At 43.0% G+C, this 12,689-nt stretch overlaps 1 protein-coding gene across 2 annotated transcripts in view; it reads right to left on the bottom strand.

The window, feature by feature from the left end:
• Positions 1–12,689, bottom strand: part of DPYSL5 (dihydropyrimidinase like 5) — a 91,732-nt gene that overhangs the window by 69,456 nt on the left and 9,587 nt on the right. The window contains exon 1 of one of the 2 annotated variants that reach the window (XM_036090183.2): positions 36–113. The exons of the other annotated variant lie outside the window; for it this stretch is intronic. The gene's annotated coding sequence lies outside the window, so the exon portion shown is untranslated. Of the gene's footprint in view, positions 1–35; positions 114–12,689 lie in introns of those variants that run through there. 2 annotated transcript variants of the gene reach the window in all.

Genomic DNA, 12,689 nt, shown 5'->3' with positions numbered 1-12,689 from the left:
TAAAGGGGCAGAACACCCCCTTTACCACGGCCTACCTGGCTGCCGCCTTCCTTGAATGAATGGTTGGAGAGATGGAGCAATTTGACTGATTGGGTTCAAAAGGCTTTTCCCGGCGGTTGAGTCTGAAAATGTGGAGATACCTTCATTCACTTAAACAAAAAGAGGTAATGAGCCCTTCCCTGGAGCCCTTGCTAGGCAGGGAGCACCTGCCGAGTAACTACCAACAAAAGGGATGAAGTCAACATCTCTTGAAACAAGTAAATGGGAGTAAATGGTTGTCTGCCCACCTAATTCATCCTGAATGTCAGCATTTCGTTTTTTTCTTGTTCACCTGCTTCTGCTAGAAGAGAGGTGGGGTTGGAACTGATGACAGACAGCAAGTACTCTGATAAATACGGTTTATTCCCTTCTACTTTTCAGAAGAGCTGGCCAGATACCCTGTCCCTGGCAGCCTCCTCCCCACCCCCAGCCCAGGCCAAGGACCTAGCCCTGAAGGCAAATATAAAGACTAGAGTCCAACATGCTGAAGCTCGAGGTTAGGACACCTGGAACTGTGTTCCAGATCTTCCGCGGCTGAGGGTCGGACCCCAGACTCCCCAGCAGGTACGGCAGGTACCTGATTCCCTGTGCCCACACCTTGTTTGGTAAAGGGCCTACTATCTCATCGCCAGGAGGCTGGCACACGCCTCGTGGTTGTTGCCTATCACCTTCTCCAGGGAGTGGAGGCCTGCCCATCCCTGTCTGAGGCCTCTCCACCTGCTGGCACACTCTTCTGACACCTCGTACCCACACTCCTGTCACTGGATTACTCGGCTATATAAGTATGTCCAAACCCTTTGAAATGGGACACTGAAAATCGCTGCGTCTACTGTATGTGAATTGCACCCCAACAAAGCTGACTTAAAAACAAACAAAAAGGGGTACCTGGCTGGCTCAGTCCATAGAGCATGCAACTCTTGATCTGGGGGTCGTGAGTTCAAGTCCCACGCTGGGCATAGAGCTTACTTAAAAAAAAACAAAAAACAAAATGCCAAACCAAAACACATTTAAAAGAGAATTGCTAGGGCGCCTGGATGGCTCAGTCGGTTAAGCATCTGCCTTCAGCTTGGGTCATGATCCCAGGGAGCCTGCTTCTCCCTCTGCCTGCTTGTGCTCACTCTCTCTCTCAAATAAATAAAATCTTTAAAAAAAAGAGAGAATTGCTAAAGGGAGATCAGAAAAAAATGAGATAGAACTCAGTAGGAATTACATTTAGTGCTAAGCTTCTCGGCAGTCCAAACAGAAGAGGAAATGGTTTGGGAAGGAAAAACTTTCTATTGCTGGATAAAAGGGAGGCTCTGATTTACCCAGGAAAAGCCTTCTGATTTCCAAATAATTCATTGCTCACTTCCATCCAACTGAACATTTACGAGAAGGTATCGGTCAGAATGTTTTAGAGAAAGCAGGTCTGCTCTCTATGTAGACAATTCCAGAAGGAATTTACTGGATTACTTTTTAAGGAGTAAGAAACATGCCAGATATATTCAACTGCAGTTTTGCAGAAGATGCAGAAATATTCTCCAATGACCATTTTTAATACGGACCAAACATCGATAAAAGGTCGAGGAAATACCACTAAATTTTTACTTAGTGATGACATTTCTATGGGGTGTTAAAGTAATATAGTCCAATTATCAGTTTATATTTGGTGCTCTAACCTATACTATAAAGAGAATGCAAATATGTCTTGTCCATCCTTTAACTGGTAATGGTAAGAAAGATGTCTAAATATTACTCCTTTAGGGGCACCTGGCTGGCTCAGTCGGTAGAGCATGCGACTCGATCTCAGGGTTGTGAGTTTGAGTACCACGTTGGGTATAGATTACTTAAAAATAAAATCTTAAAAAAAAAAAATTACTCCTCTAGTGGGGCCACCAGAACCTCAGCCATCACCTAAGCCAAATTCATGCTCCTTGATTTCCTCTTCCCTCAGCCCAGTGTTCGAAAATTGAGGAAAATGTGTACAGGTGACTTTAGGAGGTCTACTACTTGGACACAAATGGCGTTGAATCACGAGCTCTCTTTCTATTCTTCTGATTACATCCAGGAAAACATCTCAGTGGGTGGGTGTGCATCTGCTAATACCTAGCACTTGTTAATTTCCTTTTTTTAGTAAGGGGAAGAGCAAGGTCTAGTTCGCTACTGGAATTTAATAACATTGATTGGCTTTCATTCTATTTCTTTTTCTAGCTATTTATTTATGGCAAATATTCCCATTTATGGTGTTAATATAATGTTTCTCTTAAAAATTTAGGCACAAAACGTGAGCTATTTAAAGAAAAATATTAAGCATCAGCTCATAGATGGCATTATGAAAAATGGACGGAAGGTATATGCAAACGACTTAGGTGAGGAGACAATGCTCTCGACCAGGGGTCACCAAACTTTTCCTGTAAAAGGCCAGAGAGTAAATATTTTAGGCTTTGTGGGCTACGGTCAGGGTTTGCCCACTAGGTGCTGGAGCTGAGCTGTCCGATGAGGTGGCCACTAGCCCTGTGTGGCTACTGAGCATGGCTAGTATGACTAAGGAACTGAAATTTTAATTGTATTTATTTTAAGGCACTACACACAGTGCAGCTCCAGCCAGTGGTTAAGGAAGTATATATTCCATTCCAGGCTTAAAAGACAAACATCAGTGGAAAGATAACCACCCCTCAACCTTCTTTTGACTTTTTCTGCCTCGACCAGTTCATCATGAGTTATCAATATATTACATTTTGATGGCAAGTCATTGTCATTATAATCAGAAATAAACCAGGGATGCCTTCTCTGACCGTGATTATTAAACAGTGTTTGCAATTTCCTTAAAAAATGCAATAAGAAAATTAAATCCTCAAGATAAACATGGAAAAAAAGGACATAAAGTGTGTTATGATGGTATACCTAGGAAACCTAAGAAAATTGGTAAGGTAACAGATAATAAGATAAATGTAATAAAATTAGTATTTTTTTTTTTCTATACTAGCAGCCAGCCAGCCAGAAATAGAAACAGGAAAAAAATGTGTTCACAATAGTGAAAAACACTGTGAAATACTTAAGCATAAACAGTAAAATACTAAGAAGGGTTCAGAAAAGGCAAATCTAAATAGAAAGTATTTTCTCTATTTTGATAGACTTTGTTTAGTGGCTGCTCAGAACTGGGGTTGGGAATGGGAGTGACTGCAAATGGGCTTGAGTTTTCTTTTTGAGGCAATGGAAATTTTCTAAAAGTAAATTGCATGATTAAATTGAACAACTCCTTAAATATACTAATGATCAGTGAATTGTATAAAGTGGGTGAATTTTATTGTACGTAAATTACACCTCAATACAGCTTCACAGGGGCGCCTGTGGGGCTCAGTTGTTAACCATCTGCCTTTGGCTCAGGTCATGATTCCGGGGTCCTGGGATCGAGCCTCCGCATTGGGCTCCCTGCTCAGTGGGGAGCCTGCTTCTCCCTCTCCCACTCCCCCTGCTTGTGCTCTCTCTGTCAAATAAATAAATGAAATCTTAAAAAGAAAAAATACAGCTACACACACACACACAGCTAACGAAGGCACAGATTCCTCTAGAGCTTCTCAAAGTACATAAAATAGGATCTAAACAAAATGAAACAAATTTATTCCTAGATGAGAAAAGCTAATATCATAAAATGTCAATTCTCCCAAAATTAATATATAAATGTAATGCAATTCCTATTAGAGTTCTTAATGTATTTATTTTGAAATGGATAATAATGGAATTGAGAAGAGTCAAGAAAATTATGAAAAGGAATACTGTGGGGTAGGGAAAGGACTGTGCTAGGAATATTAAAAGATGCTATATGCAATTACTATAATTAAAACTATAGTGTCAGCATATGATTAGACAATAGATGAAAGGAGCAGAATAAGTGCTTGGTAGCAGATTTCAATTAAATCTAACAAAAGTGATACTTCAATTCAGTGGAGATGAAATGATTTACTTAATAGGTGGGGCTGGCACCACTGGCAATTTGTCTGGAAGAAAATTAAATCAGCTCTCTACCTTACAGCATATACCCAAATCCATAATCCATCTGGAATTTATTTAAATGTAAAACATAAAGCAATGAAAATATTAGAAGCAAGCCCAGGAAACGACATGTATTATTTAGGAGTGGGGAAGCCCTTTTAACTCGGTCTGGAAACCCAGAAGCCATAAAAGAAGGGTCACGTTTCTGGCTTTATACACATTAAAAGTTTTGATAAAGTAAATGGTATCACAGAAATAGAAAAAGTTAACAGACAATAAATATCCTAAGAAAACATATGCAGTGCATGTGACAGCAATGAACTGTAACATAAACTGATAGGAAAAATACAACCAAGAGAAAGATGGGCTCAGGATATCACTAAGTGCTACAGAGAAGAGCAAATCCAAACGACCCACAACATATGAAAAGATGTCCAACTTCTCCAGTGATCAAGAAGATGCACATGAAAAGTCACAATGAAATGTCATTCCACATCCATCAGATCGGCAACAATTCCAAGGTGACATCTGACCTTGGCAGGACTGGTGGGGGCAGGGGGGAGAAGAGTGTGGGTTGGGAGTGGTTGCAGGGTGTTGCTAATGAAATGCTAATGAAAACATAAATTATCCAATGCTTTTAAAGAACAGTCTGAAAAGTTGTCGATTAAAAAGCTCTCTGACTTGGCAATTGCACTGCCAGGTCTCTATCCATAGGAACAGAAGCAAGAGAACATAAGGAGACGGGTAGAGAGAGGCCCATGGCAGCGGTGTGGGTAGGGCAACAAGCCACCAAAAACTTGGAAACAAACGGAATGCCCGTCAATGGGGAACGGTACTATCTAAAGGAAAACTGTCCCTCTACCCACAACATTTCTTCTTTTTTTAAAAGATTTTATTTATTTGTTTGTTTATTTAGAGGGAACATGGTAGGGGGGAAGGGAGAGGAAGAGAGAGAATCTCAAGCAGACTCTGCACTGAACTCGGAGCTGAACTTGGGGCTTGATCTCACAACCCTGAGATCATGACCTGAGCCAAAATCAAGAGTCGGATGCTCAAGCGACTGAGCCACCCAGGCACCCCTACCCACAACACTTCTGATGCTAACCACTGGAAGTTAATGCAGACCCCCAGGCTGAGGGCTCAGTCCCACAAGACTGCTCCCCCCACTGCAGATGCCAGTCACATGGACCAGGTTGTCACCTGTACTTCTGACCACTTGACTATAAATCAGGTGTTCCTATGATCCCCTCCTCAAGGTTGATAATTAGCTAGAACAGCTCACAAAGCTCAGAGAAACATTTTATTTACTATGACTGGAAACAAGTCAGGAACATCCAACTGGAAGAGACACATGGGGCCAGGTAAGGGCAGGGCACATGGAGCTTCCATGCCCTCCCCAGGTGCACCACCAGCCCAGCACCTCGATGTGTTCACCAACCTGGAAGCTCTCCAAACGCCTCTGCTTGGGGTTTTTATGGGGGTTCCGTTACGAAGACATGACTGATTCAATCATTGGCTGTTGATTAACTCAATCTCCAGCCCTTCTCCCATCCAGGAGGGGGCTAGAGGATGGGGGCTGAAAGTTCCAACCCTCTAATCACCTGGCTGGTTCCCGTGGCAACCAGCACCCATCCCCGACAGTCACCTCATTAGCATAACTCAGGTTTGGTGAAGGGGGCTTATTATGAATAACAAAAGATGCTCCTCTCACCCCTGTCACTCAGGAAGTTACAAGCGTTTTAGGAGCTCCATGGCAGGAACTGGGGATGAAGATCAAATACAGATTTCATATTATATCACAATATCGCATTATCCATGCCTTAAATATCATGCAACTCTTAAAAAGTCAGACCTACACCAACTGCGTTAAAGCTTCTTCCAGGGGTGGGGTGCCTGGGTAGGCTCAGTGGGTTAAGCGTCCGACTCTTGGTTTTGTCTCTTGGTTTCAGCTCAGGTCATGATCTCAGGGTCTCAGGCCTGAGCCCCATGTGGGGCTCTGCACCCAGTGTAGTCTGCTTGTCCCCTTTGCCCCAACCCCACTCATGCTCTCTCTCTCAAATAAATAAATAAATGAAATCTAAACCAAACCAAATCAAACCAAAAACCTTCTTCCAGGGATGTGTGGCTGGCTCAGTCAGTAAAGCATGTGACTTTTGATCTCAGGGTTGTAAGTTCAAGCCCCACGTTGGGCATAGAGATTACTTCAAAATAAAATCTTAAAAAAAAAAAAAAAGCCTCTTCTGAGTTGTAATGATAAGACAAGTCGTAGAGATAATATATTTTACCAAACTCGAACTCCAATACATGTATCTATAACATCCACACAGACACAGACATAATAGGATCCTATTCTGATAAAATGTACAAGGACAAAAAATATCTTTGTATCTTATTTATACACAATAATGTGCAGGGAGCAAAAGACACGTGAAAACACCCATTTGATTATACCGATTACCAGAGGGTGAGGAGGTGGCATTTAGTTGAAGAGGAGTGGAAAAGAGAGGGGGCAAAGTCTATTTAAAAAAAAAGAAAAAGAAAAATGCCAACAATTAAAACAGGATGGATGTGTGTGTGTTGTGTGTGTGTGTGTGTGATGAAGATGGTCACCAAAATGTGAAGGGTAGCTGTCTTAAGGTGGTGGGACTTAAGGTGACTTTTACTTTATTTCATTTACATTTAAATATTGTTAACATTTTTCACAGTGAATATGTATTATTTATAAAACCAGGGGGAGAGGAAAGCAATAAAATCATTGTCATTGAAGCGAAATCTACCTCTCTGACCTTTAAGGCCGGTCAAGTTTACCGAGCCCCTGTTCTGTGCCCTGCACTGTACCAGACCTGCTTCATTTCTAAGCCTCATAGCCACACCGCAAGGAATCAGGGCAATGGGGCTCAGAAAGGCTAGGTGGCTTGCTTGGCATCACACAGATTATCAGCAAGTCTGGAAGGCAAGATCCGCACCCGGACTGAACTCCCAGATGTTCTCTTTCCCGCCTCTGCACTGCACTCTCAGTTAGCATTTCAGCCTGGGACTGCTGGAGGGGCGAGGACTGGGCATCACAGATATCTCCGTGTGAACAACTGGGATCCTACCAGTTGCACAGGATCCTGTCAATATTCACTACTACTTAAGAGCTGAAAAACACAGAGAAGCCCTGAGTTATGTTTTCCAGGCTCTTGATGTTCCCTTCACCCACAGGGTCTTTCGCATGGGCCATACTCATTACTTTAAATTCGTTTTTTTTTTTTTTTAAGTAGGCTCCATGCCAGACGTGGGGCTTGAACTCATGACTCTGAGATCAAGAGTCGCAACACCCCGGTCGCTCCTGTCTGATTCTCCCTGACAATCTTGCAAAAAAAAAAAAGAGTCGCATGCTCTACCAGCTGAGCCAGCCAGGTGCCCCAACCTTAAATTCTTATACAGGAAAATACTCGGATTACTCCAAGCTCACCATAAACTAAAAAAGAAAAACATAAACCTATTTACACATCTTAGCTGAGAACAGAGGATTCCACAATTGGGAGGAAAGAGCGCATTTTCTGTGCTATTTATTGGCTGTGCGTGCACAAAAGGTTGTCAAAGAAAGAAAGAACAAGAGATGGCATTTTAACACAATCTTTAGAGGAAAAGCGTTGCATTTATTCACACGATTTTCTTACTTTAAACACATGCACATGAAGCATAATACATTTTCAACCTTGTCATTGTATTGTCATTGGTTTCCATTAGGAAAGGAAAATCGCCGAGGGTGGTCTGGAGGCCCGGGGCACTGGTCAGTCTGTGTAAACTCAGGCAGATAAAGACAAGGCCTCATTTTCCACCCCCTGGGCCCCCTCTTTGTCACTCCCCTGAGCACACAAACCCCCAGAGGGGAACAGCCGGGAAGGGACAGAAGTGTGGGGGTGGGGATGTGCTCAGCTGCCCCTAACGACCTTCAGTCTGCTCCTCCCCCTCTCTGACACCAGCCACACACATCCCCTCTACGTCCTTGGCCCCATCCAGTAGCTTTACACCCAATGCTCTGCCCCAAATCCTGCCCTAACACCTTGTCAGAAAAGGCCTTTGATGTCTCCTAACAGCCAGATCGTTCTCTCAGCATGAGGGCGACATTAACTACATTCTGCCACTTCTCAGACAGTATACAATCTGCAAGGCCGGGCCTCCCTCCACCTTTTTCCTCCCAGTCCTTACTTAGCATGGTGCCTGGTGAGCAGCAGATGCACAGAGAACGTTAATCATCTTCCCCGTTAAGCATCTACTCAAATAATCCAACTTCTGGATTTTTATCTGCTCTAGATAGAAAGATCTATATACTGTCAGAATTATCTAGGCCTGCTCTTTCAGACCAGAGCCCAAAGAGAGTGGCATGAGTGAGCCTCAGGGTCCACAGGACACCTCTTCCTGGAGCACTTTGGTGGGGCTGAACATTTTAACAGTATGTAATTTCCAAAATTCTTTATAACTTCATGTCAACACGCAAAAAAGGGTATATTGTGAATTAGAGTGTAGACACTGCATTCATTTTTTTTTTAAGATTAAAAAATGAACACTCACGAAATGCCATATATATTCCATTCATACGAAACATGTGGAACAGACAAATCTATAGAAAGTGGATTAGTGGTTGCCAGGAGCTGGGGGTGGGAGGAATGGGGAGTGACTGCTAATGGGTAAGGGGTTTCTTTCTGGGGTGATGAAAATGTTCTAAGGTTAGAGCATGGTGATGGTTATACAACTCTGTGAATACACTAAAAACCACTGCATCGTATCCTTTCCAGGGGTGAACTTTATGGTATGTAAATTATATCTCAATAAAGCTGTTCATATGGCTTCAAAGACTTCCAACTTACATCAGGGTGCTGCAGAGCAAGCTTTAAGTAGTAATAGGGAAGAATGGAAATTCCAGGCTGGTCTGCAAGTCAAGAAACAGGTGCCCAAGATGGCATCTAGAGTACAGGTGTCAAGAAATAGCCCCACGGCTCCTGGTCAGCAGCTGTAACTGAACCAGTGTCAACCAAGGAAGATACCCAAGGCACAGAGCCAGGTTCTGGAGGCCAATCTGTAGCCCACGTCAAAGCTGTGCCACAGGGTGTAAAGGGGAATGTGGCTTTACAAAGCTGAGAACCAAAGTGGTGGGATGGGCCAAGGGCAATGCAGGTGGCTGGCTTTGTGTGAATGTAAAGGGACATTCAGGTGACCTGTGGGAACCTACCTCAAGTTCCCTCAGATTGCTGACAGAATTCATTTCCTTATGGTTCTAGGCTTTCAGCTAAAGGCCACTCTGAGCTCCAAGAGGCCACCCAATTTCTTGCCAAGTGGGCTTCCCCAACACAACCACTGACTTCCTCAAGCAAGAAGAGTCTCCAGAGCAAGTATGCTAGCAAGACAGGGTCCTGTATATTACATAGTCACGGGAATGACATCGTCACCTTTGCCATCTCCTATTGGTAAAAGTACAGGAAGAGATTACACAAAGGTATGAACACCAGGAGTTGGGGATCCTGGCGAGGGAAAACATGCCTACAAGTAACCAAAACGTTAAGCAGAATGGAATGAATTCTACAGGATGATCCGGGGGCTTCTTAACCTGTCATTTGAGACCAAAGAGAGCAAAAATCACCAGATGCTTTCTCTACACTGAAACAGCTCATTGGCAGTTAAACTGCCCTGGAGGTTCCTCCTCTGTGAAATGATGAAATGCTACCAGAGGTTCTTCTCAGCCCCCATGTCCTATGATGCCACCTGGCCCACTGGAGGGGTTCAATAGCACCTGTTCCATAAAGGAAGGGATGAAGGAATGAGCACTCGCACACATTATGGTGGAGGGCTCATGAGGCCCAGTTAGCGCTTCTCATCTTATGTGTCCTAAGATTTACACCAAATTTTCCTGAATAAAAATGATGAAAAGGGGAAATATTAGAAATGCTATGTGTTAATTGCAGGAATGGGTCGTCCTCACTTCCTGGTCCCCGCACCTTTTTTTTTTTTTTAATGGGTTACACATTCTATCTCTTCAGTGGCTCAAAAGCCTTCTCTGCATGCTTGTGTCTTATTTTGGGGGGTCCTCCACATGGGGGCCCATTTGAGAACACAAGCCATGAGCATGGGACCGAGAACTAAACCCTTCTCAAGTTTTCCTGAGTCCCTAACAGGGTGAGCCAGAGCCAGTGAGGGCTGCCAAATTATTATTATTGTTTGAACAGGTAAAATACATATATGACAAACATTTAAGACCATATAAATAGTCCCCTCCTCTAGAGATCAGCACCATCATGGTTCCTTTGCATGGACAATCTATGCATATTTAAGCATCTATGTATCTATTTTGTATTGCACAAAGAGCAGCATGCATTAAATATTGCTCTGCCTGCTTTCTTTCCATTGTGATATAAATTGGGAGGTTGTTGTATACCAGAACAGAAATATCTGCCTTGTTTTCTTAATGGCTGCTTAATATTTCTTTGTAAAGGATGTATCAGAATGTACTCAATTAGCTCTCCAATGATGGGAATTTAGGTTCCGTCTAATTTTTCGCTAGTATAAGCAATGCCGCAATAATAGTCCTTTGTATTTCTCATCATGCACGTATGCTAGCAGATCTTCAGGATAAATTCCTAGAAGTGGGCTTGCTGGGTGAAAAGGTGTGTGTATTTTAATTCTGACACACAGTGCCCAACCGCAGCCTGCAGGTTTCAGCTGGTAAGACATCGTGCCACTCCCAGCAGGGACAGTATGGCTGTCACAGGACATCAAAGCTGTCCGACAGCATCTAGTCTCCATGTCCTCATTGTACAGAGGGAATGAAACTATTTTGACTGAATTTCCTGGGTGGTCTCTATTACCTCTGCGCCAATGATCATATCGTCCAGCCCGTTCATCTGACAGTCATAGAGCTTCGAGCATACTTTTACATACCTTTACATATCTCAAAGCACCGAACTTAGCACCTGGAGACTTCCATTAGCTCTGCTTACTGAGTGCTTCCCACGCAGCCACCAGGCTCCATGCATGTATGCCGTTAGTCCTCCTCACAAACATTCTTTTAAATCACGAGAAAACCGAGGCTTGGGGAGATGGGCCTTGCCGGAGGTCTCCCACCCCCAGAAAGTCGCAGAATCAGGATTAAACCCACCTCTCTCCCAAGGGCAAGCTCCTTCCCGGAAATTGCTGTGCGCCTTGAGCGCGACTCAGGAAATATCGCGAGAAGAGGTTGGAGCTTATCTCAAATACAGCTCGGCGCAAGTCGAGTCCGGTTATGGCCGGGTTAGCAAACCTCTCGCTTGCCCTGCTGCCCCAACATTCATTTCCGGTTCCTGGCTATCTGCATTCTACTCCCAGTTTAGAATTTAACTAAGTACGGAGTGCTCCCGTTAACTTCGTGATCCCTCCACAACTTGGAGACCATGTCCTGTCTTTCACAATGGCCAACTTTGGGTGCTCTTTGTTATTAAGAACAGCACAGTTTTGGGGCACCTGGGTGGCTCAGTCCTTAACCGTCTGCCTTCTGCTCAGGTCCTGATCCCAGGGTCCTGGAATCGAGCCCCGCATCGGGCTCCCTGCTCAGGAGGAAGCCTGCTTCTCCCTCTCCCACTCCCCCTGCTTGTGCTCCCTCTCTGCTGTGTCTCTCTCTGTCAAATAAATAAATAAAATCAGTAAAAAAAAAAAAAAAAGAAAGAAAGAAACAGCACAGTTTTACAGAATTTATTGACAAAAATCTGCTTTACTCGGGGTGATCTGCCTTCCAAATTATTACTGCAGTCCTGTTTTTAATTACCGATCATCTAAGAGCATTTTATGCCTACATTTACAAAAATTCTTTGACGACCAACTTGCTAACTAAGACTGATTAGAAAGCAATCAGGGAACTTTGTGAAGTTGGTCCTTAAATCAAGGAATTAACATACATGCATGCATTTGTCTTTAAGGGCAAACTGTCAGGTACTATGATTAAAATCTCATACCGAAAACTCTTAAAAGGAATCTCAATTCTCAAAAACATATCAGCTGAGTGATAAAATCATGTATGTGATTTCACAAAGATGTGAACAGTATTTAAAATAATAGAAAAGAATTGGACATAATCTAAATGTTCATCAATAAGTAAATGTTTAAATACAGTAGTAGTGTGCCAGGGTGTCTGGGTGGCTCAGTCTGTTAAACTTCTGCCTTCGGCTCAGGTCATGATCCCAGGGTCCTGGGATGGAGCCCCACATCGGGCTCCCTGCTCAGTGGGGAGCCTGCTTCTCCCTCTCCCTCTGCCTGCCACTCCCCTTGCTTGTGCTCTCTCTCTGTCAAATAAATAAATAAGATCTTAAAAAAAAAATACAATAATGTACCTTCTAATGGAATGGTAGGCAGCCATTTAAAAGTTTACATTTCTAAATTAGGTAGAGACATAAAAAAGTTTTTTTTTAATGTCAAATGAAGAAACTATATGAAATAGTATCCATATTGTGCTTACAACTTGGTAAAAATTATGTGAGTGTATGGACAAAGGTTTGACGGAACAAGCAATCATTACTTAGCTTTATTAGCAAAACGGTCTATAGGAGCTTTATAATTGAGTAAATATTAGAATATTATACATTTTATTTATTTTTTTAAAGATTTTATTTATTTGAGAGAGCGTGAGCAGGTGCGGAGAGACAGAGTCTGGAGAGGGAGAAGCAGGC

The sequence above is a fragment of the Halichoerus grypus genome, chromosome 10 (assembly GCF_964656455.1).
Source record: "Halichoerus grypus chromosome 10, mHalGry1.hap1.1, whole genome shotgun sequence".
In the NCBI taxonomy this organism is placed as follows: domain Eukaryota; kingdom Metazoa; phylum Chordata; class Mammalia; order Carnivora; family Phocidae; genus Halichoerus; species Halichoerus grypus.
This window is presented reverse-complemented; position numbering and strand designations above follow the sequence as displayed.